We start from the raw sequence: 23,370 nt of genomic DNA, 5'->3' as shown, positions 1-23,370 counted from the left end.
TTCATCTTGAAATATGAAAAATTAAATTGTAAATATTTTAAAAAGATTAATATATAAAAAAAACATATTAAATATTCTAATTAAGAAATTAAAAAAGTGAAAGAATTTGAAGAAAAAAAAAGATAATGAAGAAAGTTAAAGGTTGAGCTAAATTGTTTGGGTAAAAGAAGATTAATTGAGAAGATGAAAGGTTTTGGCATTGTTTAGGCAAAAGTATTTTTTTTTTTTTTTATAAAAGTTTTACACAATTATAATTAAGGGTAAAAATGACATTTAAATAATATTTACACATTAAAAACTATCCTTTTTTTATATTAAGGACAAAAAAAACCTTCTAAAAGTCTTTATATTAAATAGTTTTATAAAAAAATGTGAGTTATAGATTTTCTTTGAAATATTTATGAGATGATGGTTAACTACACTCAATTAAGAGGCAGACGGGTCTTATGCACTAATTCACGTTATAGAAATTGTCTTTAATTTTCTATATGGTAATGAAAGGTCACACAACACTTCGAGTATTATTGTTTGAATAAATTAAAGATTATAGAAAAATATTATTAGGCTTTTGGCCGACGCTAAATCCAGTTTTTCTAGTAGTGACTATTCGTATCGTGATTGCATAGGAAACATAATAATAATAAAGACTAATAAAGACATTTAAATAATATTTACATATTAAAAGTTGTACTTTTTATATATCACAAACAGAAAAATCTTATAAAAAGTCTCTCTTATTAAGGAATAAAGAATAGTTTCAAAAACAAAAAAAAAAGTAATTACTTGGGTTACATGGAAAATATTTTCATTTAGTTGTAGAAATCATGATGGTTTATCGTAAGCACACATTCACATTATAGAAATCGGTTTCGATTTTTCTATAGGCAATGGAAGCTCACACAACACTTGTGTATTATCATTTATCTATTGAATTTATTTAAAATCTCATTTCGCTTGACCATTTGAATAAATTTGAACAAAAAAACTGAAAAAATTTTAAAATTAAAAGTTATTCCAATTGGAAACATATTTAGTATTGAAAATGCTAACAAATGGGGTTAGCACTTGTTCATAGTCTAAACATATTTAGTATTGGTTTTAGATATTGTTTTTTAGGTTGTTTTTAAATAGAAGTTGATGTAAAACAAATATTTAATGTGTTACATATATTGATTAATAACCGGTTTTTAAATGTCGGATAACCAAAAACATTCATAAAAATAAAAATGAAATTAGTTTGTAGTCAAATCCATATTATGAACAACCTAGCAGATGTATAGCTTTTCTTCTACTCAATCATCCTCTAGTGGAAGTATGCAACATTTCATCTTCTCTTGGAAGATGATAAACATAAAGGTTATTGAAAGAAAAGAGAGATATTAATGATGAGAACAAAAAGAGGCACATAGAAATTAGTATTGTCTAGACAATAAAAATGAAGGTTATAAAAAAAAGTAAAAATCAAAAGGAATAACAAAAGTCATGGTAAAATGAAGAGCAAGAGAAAGAGAAAGAGAATTGAATTGTAGACTAATTAATTAATACGTTTGCCTTTAATTATGAATATTTTGTAGGAAAAATATTTATTCTTAAATATAAATACTCTTTGAATTTATTAAGTATATTTACTATTATTTTTAAATATATATTTTTATTAAAATTATTAATTCATCTTGAAATATGAAAAATTAAATTGTAAATATTTTAAAAAGATTAATATATAAAATAAACATATTAAATATTCTAATTAAGAAATTAAAAAAGTGAAAGAATTTGAAGAAAAAAAAAAGATAATGAAGAAAGTTAAAGGTTGAGCTAAATTGTTTGGGTAAAAGAAGATTAATTGAGAAGATGAAAGGTTTGGATAGTATTTTAGTGTTTTGAACAGATTAATTTAGAAGATGAAAGGTTTTGGCATTGTTTAGGCAAAAGTATCTTTTTTTACAAAAGTTTTACACAGTTATAATTAAGAGTAAAAATGACATTTAAATAATATTTACATATTAAAAACTATCCTTTTTTTTATATTAAGGACAAAAAAACCTTCTAAAACTCTTTATATTCAATAGTTTTATAAAAAAATGTGAGTTATAGATTTTCTTTGAAATATTTATGAGATAATGGTTAACTACACACAATTAAGAGGCAGACGGTTCTTATGCACTAATTTACGTTATAGAAATTGTCTTTAATTTTCTATATGGTAATGAAAGGTCACACAACACTTCGAGTATTATTGTTTGAATAAATTAAAGATTATAGAAAAATATTATTAGGCTTTTGGCCAATGCTAAATCCAGTTTTTCTAGTAGTGACTATTCATATCGTGATTGCATTGGGAAACATAATAATAATTAAGACTAATAAAGACATTTAAATAATATTTACATATTAAAAGATGTTCTTTTTTTTATATCACAAATAGAAAAACCTTATAAAAAGTCTCTCTTATTAAGGAATAAAGAATAGTTTCAAAAAAAAAAAGTAATTACTTGGGTTACATGGAAAATATTTTCATTTAGCTGTAGAAATCATGATGGTTTATCATAGGCACACATTCACATTATAGAAATCGGTTTCGATTTTTTTATAGGCAATGGGAGCTCACACAACACTTGTGTATTATCATTTATCTATTGAATTTATTTAATATCCCATTTCGCCTGACCATTTGAATAAATTTGAACAAAAAAACTGAAAAAATTTAAAAAGTAAAAGTTATTCCAATTGGAAACATATTTAGTATTGAAAATGCTAACAAATGGGGTTAGCACTTGTTCATAGTCTAAACATATTTAGTATTGGTTTTAGATATTGTTTTTTAGGTTGTTTTTAAATAGAAGTTGATGTAAAACAAATATTTAATGTGTTACATATATTGATTAATAACCGGTTTTTAAATGTCGGATAACCAAAAACATTCATAAAAATAAAAAAAAAAAAAAATGAAATTAGTTTTAGTCAAATCCATATTATGAACAACCAAGCAGATGTATAGCTTTTCTTCTACTCAATCATCCTCTAATTTTTTCCTTTTATGTTGGGTTTCTTTAGATAGTATGGATGTATGTGCCTCTTTAAAAGCATCTCATCTCCACTTTCTGAGCCTATCATCTCTCCACTTTTCAGAGAACTCTTCATATCCCCATAACAATGAAAACATAATTATTAAGAGTAAAATTGACATTTAAATAATATTTACACATTAAAAACTATCCTTTTTTTTATATTAAGGAAAAAAAAAACCTTCTAAAAGTCTTTATATTAAATAGTTTTATAAAAAAATGTGAGTTATAGATTTTCTTTGAAATATTTATGAGATGATAGTTAACTAAACACAATTAAGAGGCAGACGGGTCTGATGCACTATATCACGTTATAGAAATTGTCTTTAATTTTCTATATGGTAATGAAAGGTCACACAACACTTCGAGTATTATTGTTTGCCTAATAATATTTTTCTATAATCACATTTATGATGATCGTTTGAATAAATTTAAAAAAAAAAAAGAAACAAACAAAAATTTATTCCTGCAATAAGTATGTTAGTATAATTTATTTCACTCTTAAGTTAAAAATAAACATTTAGCAATAATTTCTTTCATTAAATATTACTTTGTTAACTGTGAAAGGCAAACATTTTTATGCATGGTCCAAGGAAATTTGAGAAAAAAGAAATGTTTATTTCTCATAAAAAATCTGAGACTAAGCATTGATGTTCTTAACAAAATACTCCACTAATTAATATCGGATAGATAGATAATTAATTAGTATAAGCGCAACAATATTGATTATTGAACAAAAGAAAATAAAATACAAAAATATGCACAAACAATAAAAAAAAGAAGCAACATAAAAACTAAACAACAAGTAATTAACAATCCCAAACTAACCAACATAGAACAAAAAAAAGAAACTATGTTCGGGTAGATTAAACTTTGTTGGAAAAGACATACTTTGTTGGAAAAGACATAAAAAACACAAATAGAAAGTTGTTGGAAAACAAACACAAATAAGATTACAAAAAACACATATATATCTAACATTTTGGTTAATAATTAACTTTCCGATTAAAAAAGAATAAAAAATAAAAAGTTTGAAGAGTGGAAGTATGCAACATTTCATCTTCTCTTGGAAGAAGATAAACATAAAGGTTATTGAAAGAAAAAAGGGATATTAATGATGATAACAAAAAGAGGCACATAGAAATTAGTATTGTCTAGACAATAAAAATGAAGGTTATAAAAAAAAGTAAAAATCAAAAGGAATAACAAAAGTCATGGTAAAATGAAGAGCAAGAGAAAGAGAAAGAGAATTGAATTGTAGACTAATTAATTAAAACGTTTGCCTTTAATTATGAATATTTTGTAGGATAAATATTTATTCTTAAATATAAATACTCTTTGAATTTATTAATTATATTTACTATTATTTTTAAATATATATTTTTATTAAAATTATTAATTCATCTTGAAATATGAAAAATTAAATTGTAAATATTTTAAAAAGATTAATATATAAAATAAACATATTAAATATTCTAATTAAGAAATTAAAAAAGTGAAAGAATTTGAAGAAAAAAAAAAGATAATGAAGAAATTTAAAGTTTAAGCTAAATTGTTTGGGTAAAAGAAGATTAATTCAGAAGATGAAAGGTTTGGATAGTATTTTAGTGTTTTGAACAGATTAATTGAGAAGATGAAAGCTTTTGGCATTGTTTAGGCAAAAGTATTTTTTTTTTTTTATAAAAGTTTTACACAGTTATAATTAAGAGAAAAAATGACATTTAAATAATATTTACATATTAAAAACTATCCTTTTTTTTATATTAAGGACAAAAAAAACCTTCTAAAAGTCTATATATTAAATTGTTTTATAAAAAAATGTGGGTTAAAGATTTTCTTTGAAATATTTATGAGATGATGGTTAACTACACACAATTAAGAGGCAGACGGATCTTATGCACTAATTCACGTTATAGAAATTGTCTTTAATTTTCTATATGGTAATGAAAGGTCACACAACACTTCGAGTATTATTGTTTGAATAAATTAAAGATTATAGAAAAATATTATTAGGCTTTTGGCCAACGCTAAATCCAGTTTTTCTAGTAGTGGCTATTCATATCGTGATTGCATCGGGAAACATAATAATAATTAAGACTAATAAAGACACTTAAATAATATTTACATATTAAAAGCTGTATTTTTTATATATTACAAACAGAAAAACCTTATAAAAAGTCTCTCTTATTAAGGAATAAGGAATAGTTTCAAAAAAAAAAAAAGTAATTACTTGGGTTAAATGGAAAATATTTTCATTTGGTTGTAGAAATCATGATAGTTTATCGTAGGCACACATTCACATTATAGAAATCGGTTTCGATTTTTCTATAGGCAATGGAAGCTCACACAACACTTGTGTATTATCATTTATCTATTGAATTTATTTAAAATCCCATTTCGCCTAACCATTTGAATATATTTGAACAAAAAAACTGAAAAAATTTAAAAAGTAAAAGTTATTCCAATTGGAAACATATTTAGTATTGAAAATGCTAACAAATGGGGTTATCACTTGTTCATAGTCTAAACATATTTAGTATTGGTTTTAGATAGTGTTTTTCGGGTTGTTTTTAAATAGAAGTTGATGTGAAACAAATATTTAATGTGTTACATATATTGATTAATAACCGGTTTTTAAATGTCGGATAACCAAAAACATTCATAAAAATAAAAAAAAATGAAATTAGTTTGTAGTCAAATCCATATTATGAACAACCTAGCAGATGTATAGCTTTTCTTCTACTCAATCATCCTCTAATTTTTTCCTTTTATGTTGTCTTTCTTTAGATAGTATGGATGTATGTGCCTCTTTAAAAGCATCTCATCTCCACTTTCTGAGCCTATCATCTCTCCACTTTTCAGAGAACTCTTCATATCCCCATAACATGGAAAACATAATTATTAAGAGTAAAAATAACATTTAAATAATATTTACACATTAAAAACTATCATTTTTTTATAATAAGGACAAAAAAAACCTTCTAAAAGTCTTTATATTAAATAGTTTTATAAAAAAATGTGAGTTATAGATTTTCTTTGAAATATTTATGAGATGATGGTTAACTAAACACAATTAAGAGGCAGACGGGTCTTATGCACTAATTCACGTTATAGAAATTGTCTTTAATTTTCTATACGGTAATGAAAGGTCACACAACACTTCGAGTATTATTGTTTGCCTAATAATATTTTCCTATAATCACATTTATGATAATCGTTTGAATAAATTTAAAAAAAAAAAAAAGAAACAAGCAAAAATTTATTCCTGCAATAAGTATGTTAGTATAATTTATTCCACTCTTAAGTTAAAAAAAAACACTTATCAATAATTTTTTACATTAAATATAACTTTGTTAACTGTGAAAGGCAAACATTTTTATGCATGGTCCAAGGAAATTTGAGAAAAAAGTAATGTTTATTTCTCATAAAAAATCTGAGACTAAGCATTGATGTTCTTAACAAAATACTCCATTAATTAATATCGGATAGATAGATAATTAATTATTATACGAGCAACAATATTGATGAATGAATAAAAGAAAACAAAATACAAAAATATGTAAGAACAATAAAAAAAGATGCAACATAAAAACTAACCAACAAGTAATTAACAATTCCAAACTAACCAACATAGAACAAAAAAAAGAAACTGGGTTCGGGTAGATTAAACTTTGTTGGAAATGACATACTTTGTTGGAAAAGACATAAAAAACACAGATTAATTGAGAAGATGAAAGGTTTTGGCATTGTTTAGGCAAAAGTATTTTTTTTTTATAAAAGTTTTACACCGTTATAATTAAGAGTAAAAATGACATTTAAATAATATTTACATAATAAAAACTATCATTTTTTTATATTAAGGATAAAAAAAGCCTTCTAAAAGTGTTTATATTAAATAGTTTTATAAAAAAATGTGAGTTATAGATTTTCTTTGAAATATTTATGAGATGTTGGTTAACTACACACAATTAAGAGGCAGATGGGTCTTATGCACTAATTCACGTTATAGAAATTGTCTTTAATTTTCTATATAGTAATGAAAAGTCACGCAACACTTCGAGTATTATTGTTTGAATAAATTAAAGATTATAGAAAAATATTATTAGGCTTTTGGCCAACGCTAAATCCAGTTTTTCTAGTAGTAACTATTCATATCGTGATTGCATGGGAAACATAATAATAATTAAGACTAATAAAGACATTTAAATAATATTTACATATTAAAAGTTGTACTTTTTTTATATCACAAACAGAAAAACCTTATAAAAAGTCTCTCTTATTAAGGAATAAGGAATAGTTTCAAAAAAAAAAAGTAATTACTTGGGTTAAATGGAAAATATTTTCATTTAGTTGTAGAAATTATGATGGTTTATCGTAGGCACACATTCACATTATAGAAATCGGTTCCGATTTTTCTATAGGCAATGGAACCTCACACAACACTTGTGTATTATCATTTATCTATTGAATTTATTTAAAATCCCATTTCGCCTGACCATTTGAATAAATTTTAACAAATAAACTGAAAAAATTGAAAATGTAAAAGTTATTCCAATTGGAAACATATTTAGTATTGAAAATGCTAACAAATGGGATTAGCACTTGTTCATAGCCTAAACATATTTAGTATTGGTTTTAGATATTGTTTTTTGGGTTCTTTTTAAATAGAAGTTGATGTAAAACAAATATTTAATGTGTTACTTATATTGATTAATAACCGGTTCTTAAATGTCGGACAACCAAAAATATTCATAAAAATAAAAATAAATGAAATTATTTTGTAGTCAAATCCATATTATGAACAACCTAGCAGATGTATAGCTTTTGTTCTATTCAATCATCCTCTAATTTGTTCTTTTTATGTTGTCTTTCTTTAGATAGTATGGATGTATGTGCCTTTTGAAAAAGCATCTCATCTCCACTTTCTGAGCCTATCATCTCTTCACTTTTCAGAGAACTCTTCATATCCCCATAACATGGAAAACATAATTATTAAGAGTAAAAATGACATTTAAATAATATTTACACATTAAAAACTATCCTTTTTTTTTATATTAAGGACAAAAAAAAACTTCTAAAAGTCTTTATATTAAATAGTTTTTTAAAAAAATGTGAGTTATAGATTTTCTTTGAAATATTTATGAGATGATGGTTAACTAAACACAATTAAGAGGCACACGGGTCTAATGCACTAATTCACGTTATAGAAATTGTCTTTAGTTTTCTATATGGTAATGAAATGTCACACAACACTTCTAGTATTATTGTTTGCCTAATAATATTTTTCTATAATCACATTTATGATGATCGTTTGAAAAAATTTAAAAAAAAAAAAGAAACAAGCAAAAATTTGTTCCTGCAATAAGTTAGTATAATTTATTCCACTTTTAAGTTAAAAAAAACATTTAGCAATAATTTCTTTCATTAAATATAACTTTGTTAACTGTGAAAGGCAAACATTTTTATGCATGGTCCAAGTAAATTTGAGAAAAAAAAGTATTTAGTATACAAATTACTCAGAAGGTATCCGTTCATTACTTACATAACAAAAGTTTGTTCATCTCATTAGTATCTTAAACAAACTCGAACATTATTTTATTATATATATATATATATATATAAGAATAAAGATAAATGGACTGTGATGGTAACATAAAAAGAAAGAAAAATTGAGTTCAATTATATTTAACATACAAATAGAAAAAACATCAATGTTAAATATAAAAGAAATGACACTTCAATCATTATCAAAATTAACTTAACAAAATGATTCATATCCATATAAATGATTCATAAAGAAAGCAAAATTTGTACAAGAGTACTCAACCAAAAAACAAGAAAGAAGAATAAAACAATAAAACAGATAATATTTGAAATCAAAATCAAATACTTAGTCTAAGGATGAATGATTTGACGCACACGAAAGCATTTTAGAAAGGTCTTTACAAAATGCTAAACCGTAGCGACGAAAATTAATTTCCAAAAGTTTCAACTTCTTCCACCTTTCATCAAACTCAACCTTCTTTGTTTTGTCCAGTAAATTCCTAACTCTCATAAACATTTTGTTCAAATCAAAGTCCTCTAATTATTTTTTTCTTTCTGGTATCTAAATTTTCTTAGAAAAATTAAATAATCATACGCCGTGTTGACGAAGAAAAATTGGAAATCTTCTTTTATCATTCTTATCAAACTTAAACTTCCAATTGCGAATCTTCTCTTTAAGTTGACGCTTACTAGGTTTAAAACTAAGTTTGTTCTTAAAATAGATTGATTATGAAATATGTGAATTTTGATAAATATATAAAATTCATTATTGTAAGTCATTTTATTTTAAAAGTACTATATACAAGTTGTCATAAATATCAGATCACGCCTTTTAATTATATTGTTACTTTATGCAATAAGTTTTATATTTAAAATTGATTAATTTATATTATAGGCGCATAATAGTATGAAAGTAATTCTTAATTTCTGTTGATATTAAAAATAATTTGGATATAAAATTTGAAATTATTGTAAGGTAATAAATATTCATGGAAGAAAGTAATGGAAAATTTTAATGGTATTTCTTCATTGTTTATTTTATATTATGATACTTGTTTGGATTTACTATAAAACATATATATTTAAATATAAAACTTGAATTTAACAAACAGAATTGATGATGCATGTATTATTTATACAATAACTATATAAGAATTAATTATTTCTTTAATAGAACTAAAATAGATTCTTATTTGTTGAGGAGCAGATGACTTACATGTGTTGGACCCAAATTATGAAATTAAAGTTGGTTATATATGACAAACTTTTAGGATCATGTTTGTGGTTGCAATATATATTTAATTAATGTATTTAATGTATTTTTTCATTGATATATTAAAAGAAAATTATAATTTTAAATTGAAGTGTTTATTCAATATAGTAAAAGATATTATGACATAAAAGTTTGTGTTTATGATATGATTAAATGACAACAGAGTCATTGTTTGGTGATAATTGGTGAATACTATAAAAACAAATATAAAAGGTATAATCATCTGGATGAAGGAATACTCAAAGTTTAATAAGTCGAAATGAATCTTGTAATTATTTGATGAAATGAATGACAAGGATATGATCATGTCTTCAAATAAAATATTGAATACATTATTATATATGTGATACAAACCCATATCTAATTGAGCACCAATTGTAGAAAAATCAACTCACACGTGAGTAGAATCAAAATTTGAAAATACATTATTAGAATGATTGAACTAGTTGACAAAAGATACATCCCAAATGATTAAAGTATTCTCGTTAAAAGGATATGAGACACACAACCTTATCAAATGTGTCATATTTTTATAACTTCAATGAGACCGATATTTCATGTGTATATTTATTCACACTTGTTCTAATGAATAGTTTGTTCAAAGTTTGTCTACTAATGGTTTAAATTGTAAGATACTTTTGTAACAGCCCCTCTTTCACTACCTTAGAAATATTACAAGATTAAGATAATAATTAGATTATTAGAATTTTCGTTAAACATTATACATTATTTTTAGTAATATTTAATTTATGTTCAAAATTGGGATAGGAAAGTGGTAATATTAACAAGTACATGTGTCAAAAGAGGAAAACACGTCACTTTTCTTTCTCTCTCTTAATCACGGGTATACATATCATTCATACATTATTCACCAATCCCAATTTCTCTTCCATCCTAACACATTCATTTCACTATGTACTATTCATCATCAACATCCTCTATTTTTCCTTCTCTTCCCATTATCCTTCAATGGCAGCAACCATCTGAAGCACTATTCCTCCAATATGACCTCTTGCATGTCCTCTCCCTCATATTTGGTGTTGTTTACAGTCCAAGGCAACACTAAAAGAGGATAAATACCAGATTAGAGAATCTCATATTCGAACCATTGCAGCAGGAAATCAGACATCCTTTAAATCTAACCTATGTATGTTAGTGTGCTAACTGGGGTGTTATCTGTGTTAACACATCTTTTGAACCTTCCCTCTGTATGTTGTAAACATCCTTTGAACCATCCATCTGGACGTTCTACACATCCTCTAAACTTTCCCTCTGGATGTACTATGTAGACTTCCTCTGAATGTTCTATTATAGACTTTAACTTGACTTCGTCTGATCAAGTCTTTCCTCTAATCGAACTTCCTTACTATGTAGACATCCAGTCTTTCCTTATATTGAGTTATTCGTTTGATCAGACTTCCTCTGATCAAGTCTTTCATCTAATCGAATTTCCTCTAATCGAGTCCTATCTCTGATTGGACTTTCTCTGATCCAATTCTTCATATGATTCGACTTCCTCTGATTGTAGTCTTCCACTAATTGGGCCTCCCTGTAACTGGGAATTCCCTATAACTGTAATTTCCCTCTAATAATTGACATAGGAATAACTTGTACTTATTGTTTTTAAATTTATTATGTCGAAGTTAATTAATTAATTGATATTGATGTGATAATGAGGTATGTATCATATACACAATGTCATGACATGCATTTTTTTTAAATATTATGAGAGGACATTGAGGATTCTTTCAGAAATGAAACATAGATAAAAGAAGAACAAATGAGACGCCAATTGGAGTCATGGCCAAAACCTAACTTACCAAGAGATTCTCGAATAATTTAGGATGCCTTTTCCATACACTAAAAAATGAAGGAAAAAAAATTAAGGATTGTTTTTTTTTTTAAAAAAAAAAATTGCATAATCATGTCATGTTTGAAATTGCATATTAGGAAAATTGCAAGAGATATTTCTGGTCACATGTTTTAATCCTAATGTGGATAACTTTATACATTTAAAATGGAATCGAACCCTAATCAACACAATGGATAGAAGCCCGCGCCTACCATTGAACCAACACAGTGATTGTGCCACAATCTGAATGTTAATCATATATACCTATTCAATGAAATCATTGTAGAAGTTATTTATCAATAGTTATTTATCTTCACTAATTGATATGAATTTCTTATAAATAAAGATGCTTTATATGTAAAAAAATGAATCTAAAAATGTTTACATTAGTCTAGTTTATGTAAAAAATATCCTCAAAAAATTTATTATTTTCTCTAGTGTACAACAATAAATGAAAATAAAAGTTATTTTGTAAATTACTATTGATCGATATGTTTGATGTGCATGTGCAATTTATGTCAATGTTTCCAAAGTATATTGAAGGAGACTCACATATATACTTGTTTGCATGTAATGTACATAGGTTGATGGAAACGAATCAAACCTAAAATTTATTGTGCTACATATACTTTGAAATTATTTTGTGCAATTGTCATCATCTTTTTCATCTTCCTCGTGTTCAAATTATTGCAGTACACCCCAACACATGAGCCAATAATATCTTACTCCAAACTCTCAAGAGCATACATTCCAAAGAGTGTTTAAGTTATTTATATTTGAAGTATAAAATTAAGATAACTTTTAATGATAAATAAGTTCCCAAGAAATACCAAATTACGACTTCAAATTGTAGTTTAAATATTAGTTGAAATTATTAGTTAAAGTATTAATATGTTAAATAAGTTTTTAGTTTCTATAAAATTTAAGTATTTTATTTTTAGTCCTTAAAATTTTCAATTTCATTTTAGGTCATTGATTTGAAACCAACTATTGTGTATCTCTCTAATTTTTAAATAAGTTTTTGCTTGAATGTTAACAATATGTTTAATAGCCACCTTCCTAAAATTCATCTTTTTTAACAAATGATAAATTATATTTGAATTTATAAGCTTTTTGGCCTTAAAAATTCATATTTAACTTTTTACTTGTTAAAAAGTTCTAAATTTTTGTAGGGAATTTTTTTATAATGTCTTAAATGTTACTACAAAATATAATCCAAAAATATTACTGCAAACTTTTAAAGGACTAAAAATTGATGATATTTTTATACAGAATAAAAATAAAATATAGTGAGATTTTATAATGACTAAAAATTTATTTAACTGCTTATTAATTCAAGTAATTTATTATAATAAAAAGAAATGTTTATTTCTCATAAAAAATCTGAGACTAAGCATTGATGTTCTTAACAAAATACTCCACTAATTAATATCGGATAGATAGATAATTAATTAGTATAAGAGCAACAATATTGATGAATGCATAAAAGAAAACAAAAAACAAAAATATGTAAGAACAATAAAAAAAGATGCAACATAAAAACTAACCAACAAATAATTAACAATCCCAAACTAACCAACATAGAACACAAAAAAAATTGTGTTCAGGTAGATTAAATTTTGTTGGAAAAGACATAAAAAACACAAATAGAAAGTTGTTGGAAAACAAACACAAATAAGATTACAAAAAACACATATATATATCTAACATTTTGTTTAATAATTAACTTTCCTATTAAAAAGAATAAAAAACGAAAAGTTTGGAGAGTGGAAATATGCAACATTTCATCTTCTCTTGGAAGAAGATAACCATAAAGGTTATTGAAAGAAAAGAGGGATATTAATGATGAGAACAAAAAGAGGCACATTGAAATTAGTTTTGTCTAGACAATAAAAATGAAGGTTATCAAAAAAAGTAAAAATTAAAAAGAATAACAAAAGTCATGGTAAAATGAAGAGAAAGAGAAAGAAAAAGAGAATTGAATTGTAGACTAATTAATAAATACAATTGCCTTTAATTATGAATATTTTGTAGGAAAAATATTTATTCTTAAATATAAATAATTTTTGAATTTATTAAGTATATTAACTATTTTTTTTAAATATATATTTTTATTAAAATTATTAATTCATCTTGAAATATGAAAAATTAAATTGTAAATATTTTAGAAAGATTAATATATAAAATAAACATATTAAATATTCTAATTAAGAAATTAAAAAAGTGAAAGAATCCGAAGAAAAAATTAATAATAATGAAGAAAGTTAAAGGTTGAGCTAAATTGTTTGGGTAAAAGAAGATTAATTGAGAAGATTAAAGGTTTGGATAGTATTTTAGTGTTTTAAACAGATTAATTGAGAAGGTGAAAGGCTTTGGCATTGTTTAGGCAAAAGTATTTTTTTTTTTATAAAAGTTTTACACAGTTATAATTAAGAGTAAAAATGACATTTAAATGATATTTACACATTAAAAACTATCATTTTTTTTTATATTAAGGACAAAAAAACCCTTCTAAAAGTCTTTATATTAAATAGTTTTATAAAAAAAAGGTGAGTTATAGATTTTCTTTGAAATATGTATGAAATGATGGTTAACTACCCACAATTAAAAGACAGACGGGTCTTATGCACTAATTCACGTTATATAAATTGTTTTTAATTTTCTATATGGAAATGAAAGATCACACAACACTTCGAGTATTATTGTTTGCCTAATGATATTTTTTTATAATCACATTTATGATAATCATTTGAATAAATTTAAAATAAAATAAAATAAGCAAGAATTTATTCCTGCAATAAGTATGTTAGTATAATTTATTCCACTCTTAAGATAAAAAAAAAAACATTTAGTAATAATTTCTTTCATTAAATATAAATTTTTTAACTGTGAAAGGCAAACATTTTTATACATGGTCCAAGGAAATTTGAGAAAAAAAAAGTATTTAGTATACAAATTACTCAGAAGGCATCCGCTCATTATTTACATTCAAAATAACCCATAATCCAAATAACAAAAGTTTGTTCATCTCATTAGTATCTTAAACAAACTCGGGCATTATTTTATTAAATATATATATATGGACCGTGATGGTCACATAAAAAGAAAGAAAAATTGAGTTCAATTAGTGTAACATACAAATAGAAAAACCATCCATGTTAAATATAAAAGAAATGACACTTCAATCATTATCAAAATTAAGAGAAGAACGAACAACGAGCATAAAACAATAAAGCAGAGAATATTTGAAATTAAAATCAAATACTTAGTCTAAACAGGAACGATTTGACGCACACAAAAGCATTTTAGAAAGGTCTTTACAAAATGCTAAACCGTAGCGACAAAAATTAATTTCCAAAAGTTTCAACTTCTTCCACCTTTCATCAAACTTGACCTTCTTTGTTTTGTCCAGTAAATTCCTTCCTCTCATGAACATTTTGTTCAAATCAAAGTCCTCTAATTATTTTTTTCTGGTATCTAAACTTTCTTAGAAAATTAAATAATCATACGCCGTATTGACGAAGAAAAATTGGAAATCTTCTTTTCACATTCTTATCAAACTTAATCTTCCAATTGCGAATCTTCTCTTTCAGTTGACGCTTACTAGGTTTGAAACTATGTTTGTTCTTAAAATAGTTGTAAGCATCGTCCTTTGCATCTGAATTTAGATCATTACTTGCGAGGCATTGGAGAATTATAACTTCGTCATCCTTACTAAATAATCTTCGAAATAGCTTTGTTGCATTTGCTTCCGAAGATGAAGAACCTTGCTCCGAAGATTTTCTTTCTTTTTCCAAAGAGACATATAGTGTGGTCTCAGTTGGTAGATTATAAGAATTGTGATTGAGTAGTAAGTACTATATATAATAAAAATGACTGAACTTTTTGTTTCTTGTGACTACTTGTATTCTTTTTTTTTTTTTTTTTTTTTTTTTTTTTTTTTTTTTTTATAATGGAAACCCCTATCTAAAAAGTTAAATAAATAAATGTTATATTCTTGTAATTAATTAACCACAACTTTTCGATATCCATAGAGTAATTACTACACTAGCGCATTAACTTAACAATCAACGATATCATTCAATATCATTAAGAGTGGTTGTTATCATAAAACAATAACCTAAAACTTTATTTAATTATAAAATTATTAAAATTAATACTTTATGAAAAGAATCTCCTATAACTTTGTTACACTTTGTTGGTTAGTGATGGAAAAAAGGAAGAAGGGAAAAAATATAAAAAAAATAAATTGATTATGAAATATGTGAATTTTGATAAATATATATTAAAATATTGACTTAAAATTGATTATTGTAAGTCATTTTATTTTAAAAGTAATATATACAAGTTGTCATAAATATCAAGACCACACTTTTAATTATATTGTTACTTTATGCAATAAGTTTTATATTTAAAATTGATTAATTTATATTACAAGTGCATAATAGGATGAAAGTAATTTTTAATTTCTGTTGATATTAAAAATAATTTGGATATAAAATTTGAAATTATTGTAAGGTAATAAATATTCATGGAAGAAAGTAATGGAAAATTTTAGTCGTATTTCTTCATTGTTTATTTTATATTATGATACTTGTTTGGATTTACTATAAAACATATATATTTAAATATAAAACTTGAATTTAACAAACAGAATTGATGATGCATGTATTAGTTATACAATAACTATATAAGAATAAATTATTTCTTTAATAGAACTAAAATAGATTCTTATTTGTTAAGGAGTAGATGACTTACATGTGTTGGACCCAAATTATGAAATTAAAGTTGGTTATATATGACAAACTTTTAGGATCGTGTTTGTTGTTGCAATATATATTTAATTAATGTATTCAATGTATTTTATCATTGATATATTAAAAGAAAATTATAATTTTAAATTGAAGTGTTTATTCAATATAGTAAAAGATATTACGACATAAAAGTTTGTGTTTGTGATATGATTAAATGACAATAAAGTCATTGTTTGGTGATAATTGGTGAAGACTATAAAAAAAAATATAAAAGGTATAATCATATGGATGAAGGAATACTCAAAGTTTATTAAATCGAAATGAATCTTATAATTATTTGACGAAATGAATGACAAAGATATGATCATGTCTTCAAATAAAATATTGAAGACATTATTAGATATGAGATACAGACCCATATCTAATTGAGCACCAATTGTAGAAAAATCAACTCACACGTGAGTAGAATCAAATTTTGAAAATACATTATTAGAATGATTGAACTAGTTGACAAAAGATACACCCCAAATGATTAAAGTATTTGGACCATAAGAAATAAAGGTGGTAAGGATGAGGTTATCCTCTTAATAGACACGCACATACACATATATGGGTGCTTTTCATATATAGTTACATGTATGATAATGAAGTGAGCCGCTTCATAAAGGTCAAGAGCGTAACTCTTGAATTCTCGTTAAAAGGATATGAGACACACAACCTTATCAAATGTGTCATATTTTTATTAGATCAATGAGACCGATATTTCATGTGTATATTTATGCACACTTGTTCTAATGAATAGTTTGTTCAAAGTTTGTCTACTAATGGTTTAAATTGTAAGATACTTTTGTAACAACCCCTCTCTCACTACCTTAGAAATATTACAAGATTAAGATAGTAATTAGATTATTAGAATTTTCGTTAAGCATTATATATTATTTTTAGTAATATTTAATTTATGTTCAAAATTGGGATAGGAAAGTGGTAATATTAACAAGTATATGTGTCAAAAGAGGAAAATATGACTATGACGCTAATTAACGTCGGTATAGCGTCGGTTAAGCCGACGCTAGCGAGCCAATTTTTTTTATAAATTTTATTGATAAATAGTATTGGCTTAGCCGACACTAAATAAAATAAGACAAACACTTTGTTTTTAAATTTTTTATTTTAATAATTAGCGTTGGATTGGCCGACGCGGCGTTTATAAAATTTAAAAATTAAATTTTTTAATATTATTTGAAAAATTAATGTAACTTCAACATCTCACTGTTCCCTCAATTTTCAGCACTCTTTCTTTTGCACCTCCCTTCAAAATCTGAAAAACCACTCTCCCTTTTTCTCTCTCTCGATCACGCCGAGAGATTCAAACTCTTCCACCGCCTCTCTCCGGCAGCCAACCGAACCAAAACCTCAATCATCACCCAATCTCTAACCGACCTAGGGTTGCATCTTCAGCTCACCCTTTCAACCTCTCCACTGCAATCCACCAATCAGGTTGTCATCAACCTCTTTCAGGTAAACAAATTTCCTTTTCCAATTATTTCCTCACTGCTAACTCTTCCACCACCTTCGATTTCCCATTTGCAATCCCCTGCATTAGCTATTCATTTTTTACGTGTGTTTTGATCCTTTTAATGTAACTCACTCTCACTCATTCTCCACCGCCGCAACACCGTATCTGAGTCTATCGCCTCCGCATCAGCATTTCCATAGCCTCATTCACTCTCGCAATCTTCCTCACATCGCACTAAGAATTCGCTACATGTACGTTTTTCCTTCTGTGTTCAGTTTCTAACAGTTTGTTCTAGGGTTTCTATTTTTTTTATCAATTGGTAACGATTGATTGAACCGATTCTGAAGTAATTGTAATCCATAATATAAATGCTAAATAACAGGAACCAAATATAAATTAGCTATTGCGTTTACTTTTTTGTTCTATATTGTTACCGATTCTGAGCTAAACATGATTTGTGTGTTTTGTGGTTGTTGTTAATTTTGTTTTCTCATTCTTCCTTAGTTTAATTATGTATTTTAATTTTGTTTTCTCATTTTTGTTAATTTTATATGAAGGTAAAAAAACACATAATTATATTCTTTCTTAACCAAAAAAAGTATTTATATGAAGTGTGTATTTAGTGTGTATTTGTAACTGCAAATATGTAAATGAGGTTGAGAATGGAGACATTATTGGAGGTTATTTTACATTTCAATTGCCCAAGATAATGAAGGATGATTTGATTGCTTACAACTGCCTCTGGTGTATTCTGTTTCTTCTATATACATACAGGAAGTTCTGGCACAAGTCCTTGAGGAAGCTGGCTACACAGGATTATTTCTTAGTCGTGTCTGATTTCATGAAGGTGCTGAAACAACCAATATATAGCCTGACTTGTTGCACTCATAATACTTGGAGAACATTCTTTTTGTTGTTTCTCATTCATTTTATTATGATCTTAACTATCTACTTCAAAGACATGGAACACCTTTGCTAGAGTAGCTACCTAAAATCATTAATACAAGTTAGGACTTAGATTTTAATAGTAGTCTATATGATTGCACACATAATGACATAACAGCTTGGAGTGACAAGGTTGCTGACTGCCCTTGAGGATTGAAATTGTTCAGCTAAACTAAGCTGAATTGGAACTGCAGATGTTGGAACTGCAGCTGAATTGCTTGAAATTGCTGACAAGGTGAGAATTTGGTATTCATACTAAATGTGAATTTTATTGTGATCTCTTATTTATAGTGAAAAAGTTAGTGTGTTCTCAATTTGAAAAACAGGTTGAAAATTGAAAGAGTTGTGTTCTTGCCTTGATTGTTATCGATGAGATTGTAATTAGAAGTTTGGTCATGACGAATAAATTATTTAAATTAATTTTACTTTTCTTTCTACTCAGTTTGGACGAGAGATTTGCTTGCTGAAAACTCGTGGATATTTTTCCAGATTTTACTCCGGATTTTGGTTCTAAGCTTCGCCCGGTATGATGCTAAAAGAAGCTGTTTTTATACTTGATATTTGCATAACAAGTTTTTTCATACTGATATTGTCAACATTTGTACACTCAAGTAGATTTGCTTTCATTTATTTATTGAAAGTAGAATACCGATGCCAATGTTAGATGCCAGTGTTAGAAAACGGGATCATAGAGATTAAGCTTAATCTCATAAGAAAAGTAAACTTGATAGTTTGAAAGAGAGTAAAACTCTTTAGGTTTCATTTTAATAAAAGATAGAAAATTGGAATACAACAGGCCTCAATTTATAGAAGATATTTGAAGTTTAACCAACCAACCAACTACCTAACTAACTCATCAACAAACTAAGTTAATCAACTAACTAACTCAACTCAAACTAACATTGTATTTCTACCAATGCACAACACAACATTTTACTAAGTTTTTAGGAGTTTTAATCACTTTGTTGGAGTAGTTATTTATTAACTTATGCTATATCTGTTTAAGATTGGAGAAAAACACAACTTCTTAATATTAGAGGATCGTAAGTTTGCGGACATTGGTAACACAGTGAGCATGCAGTATGAAGGGTAATACATCGAATTATTTTTCAGTTTCCTTTCATCTGTTTCTGAATTCAGCATGATATATTTGTTTCCTGTTATTTGCAGAGTGATCTTTCATATATTGGATTGTGCTGATATAGTAAATGCTCACATTATCTCTGGTCCTAGAATTGTGGATGGACTGAAGTTGAAGGTCTATCGAATTTTGATCATAACATTATTTCAAATTCGACGTTAATCATATAAAATAGTTTTAGTATAACATGTCGAATGAACAACGTTTAGGGTTTGCCTCGCGGAAAAGGTTTGTTTCTGCTTGCTGAAATGAGTTCAGCTGGTAACTTTGCCAAGGGGGACTACACTGCTGCTGCTGTCAAAATTGTCGAGGATCATTCTAACTTTGTTATCGGCTTCATCTCAGTCAACCCAGCATTGTGGCCTTTGGCACCGATAAATCCTTGTTTCATTCATGCAACTCCTGGAGTTCAAATGTCGATCGGTGGTGATGGTTTAGGGCAGCAATATAATACTCCATATTCTGTAACTTTCTTTGAGTTATTTGATTAGATTAACCATATGATTTTCCAATCACCAACTCTTTCCAAAGTCTATATGCTCTCTGGGTGAAGAATCATAAATGATTTTATATGTTTTGCTCAAGAGGTGTTTGAGAGTTGCAGCGATGAAACTGTTGACCTTGGATCCAAATTCTCTGTAGTAAAAAAAAAACACATTTACTTGCATTAATTGATGTTGTCCATTGATTTGAGATGGGTGAGTCCATAACTCGATTGTGGTAGAGATGTAATTCACCACCCACCCCTTTAATATATTCAGTATTGAAAAAGCATTATGTTGTATTTCTGTTCTTTTGTGCTGTTTTGCACACTCTTGTACTATTCTTGACAATTCACTAAATGTTTTTTTCTTCTAGGTTATCCATGATAGGGGTAGTGACATTATTATAGTGGGACGAGGCATCCTCAAGGCGGTGAATCAGGCTGCGGCAGCTCGTGAATACCGTCTTCAATGATGGAGTGCATATTTAATTAAGGCCTTCATTCCCAACAAAATGGAAGAGTCCAAGTTCATACTTTTTGAGATGTTTAATTCTGCAGCAGTTGCAGCAGTTTATAAATAGCATAAGTTGTTAAGGAGTTTATAAATAGCATAAGCAAGTTCATACTTTTTGAGATGTTTATAAGCAGTTTATAAATAGCATACTTTTTGAGTCCAAGTTCATATTTGTTAAAATTGTTATTTGATACTATGTTATTATTTTGTAGTTTCAGAACACATGATACTTTGTTAAGTTATTAATACTATGGTGCATTTGTTAAGTTGTCAATGCAATGACTTTTAATGTTTCTTACCTATCAATTATTATATAAGACATTAAAATTTAATTGAGTAGGTGCTAAAAAAATAAAAATAAATAACCAAATAAATTTAAACCTAGCGTCGGAACGGCCGACGCTACCTATTATGTTGATTATATTATGTTGATTACCGTTCGTTGACTTTAGCGTCAGCAATTCGACGCTACCTATTATGTTGATTACCGTTCGTTGACTTTAGCGTCAGCCATTCGACGCACATATTTTTTCTCAACTGACGTGTCCACAGACATAACTAGCGTCAGATGTTTCAATTTTGTTAATAGCGTCGGCGTAGAGTAGGCCTGACCGACACTAATATAGCGTCCGGTGATGTCTGGCTGACAATATGTATTAACTTCGACCGTTTTAGTCTAGGCCCGACACCAACGCTAAATCAACATTAGCGTGAGCTTTTGGCCAATGCTAAATCCAGTTTTTCTAGTAGTGACTATTCATATCCTGATTGCATGGGAAACATAATAATAATTAAGACTAAAAAAGACATTTAAATAATATTTACATATTAAAAGCTGTACTTTTTTATATCAAAAACAGAAAAACCTTATAAAAAGTCTCTCTTATTAAGGACTAAAGAATAGTTTAAAAAAAAAAAACGTAATTACTTGGGTTACATGGAAAATGTTTTCATTTAGTTGTAGAAATCATGATAGTTTATCGTAGGCACACATTCACATTATAGAAATCGATTTCGATTTTTCTATAGGCAATGAAAGCTCACACAACACTTGTGTTATTATCATTTATCTATTGAATTTATTTAAAATCCCATTTCGCCTGACCATTTGAATAAATTTGAACAAAAAAACTGAAAAAATTTAAAAAGTAAAAGTTATTCCAATTGGAAACATATTTAGTATTGAAAATGCTAACAAATGTGGTTAGCACTTGTTCATAGTCTAAACATATTTAGTATTGGTTTTAGATATTGTTTTTTGGGTTGTTTTTAAATAGAAGTTGATGTAAAACAAATATTTAATGTGTTACATATATTGATTAATAACCGGTTCTTAAATGTCGGATATCCAAAAACATTCATAAAAATAAAAATAAATGAAATTAGTTTGTAGTCAAATCCATATTATGAACAACCTAGCAGATGTATAGCTTTACTTCTACTCAATCATTCTCTAATTTTTTCCTTTTATGTTGTTTTTCTTTAGATAGTATGGATGTATGTGCCTCTTTAAAAGCATCTCATCTCCACTTTCTGAGCCTATCATCTCTCCACTTTTCAGAGAACTCTTCATATCCCCATAACATGGAAAACATAATTATTAATGACATTTAAATAATATTTACACATTAAAAAATATCCTCTTTTTATATTAAGGACAAAAAAAACCTTCTAAAAGTCTTTATATTAAATAGTTTTATAAAAAAAGGTGAGTTATAGATTTTCTTTGAAATATTTATAAGATGATGGTTAACTACACACAATTAAGAGGTAGACGTCACGTTATAGAAATTGTCTTTAATTTTCTATATGTTAATGAAAGGTCACACAACACTTCGAGTATTATTGTTTGCCTAATAATATTTTTCTATAATCACATTTATGATGATCGTTTGAATAAATTTATAAAAAAAAAACAAGCAAAAATTTATTCCTGCAATAAGTATGTTAGTATAATTTATTCCACTCTTAAGTTAAAAAAAAACATTTAGCAGTAATTTCTTTCATTATATATAACTTTTTTAACTGTGAAAGGCAAACATTTTTATGCATGGTCTAAGGAAATTTGAGAAAAAAAAGTATTTAGTATACAAACTACTTAGAAGGTATCCGTTCATTATTTACATAACAAAAGTTTGTTCATCTCATTAGTATCTTAAACAAACTCGGGCATTATTTTATTAAATATATATATATATATATATAAGAATAAAAATAAATGGACTGTGATGGTCACATAAAAAGAAAGAAAAATTGAGTTCAATTATATGTAACATACAAAT

General features: G+C 26.5%; 2 pseudogenes; both read left to right on the top strand.

Moving 5' to 3' along the window:
- LOC101493404 (uridine 5'-monophosphate synthase-like) overlaps positions 1 to 21,362 on the top strand; it is a 54,323-nt pseudogene extending 32,961 nt beyond the window's left edge.
- Positions 1 to 21,362, top strand: part of LOC101496695 (orotidine 5'-phosphate decarboxylase-like) — a 27,638-nt pseudogene extending 6,276 nt beyond the window's left edge.
- Positions 21,363 to 23,370: the final 2,008 nt, after the last annotated feature.

This window comes from Cicer arietinum, chromosome 1 (assembly GCF_000331145.2).
Source record: "Cicer arietinum cultivar CDC Frontier isolate Library 1 chromosome 1, Cicar.CDCFrontier_v2.0, whole genome shotgun sequence".
NCBI lineage: Eukaryota > Viridiplantae > Streptophyta > Magnoliopsida > Fabales > Fabaceae > Cicer > Cicer arietinum.
The sequence above is the reverse complement of the archived record's forward strand: the minus strand, read 5'-3'. Positions and strand labels throughout refer to the sequence as shown.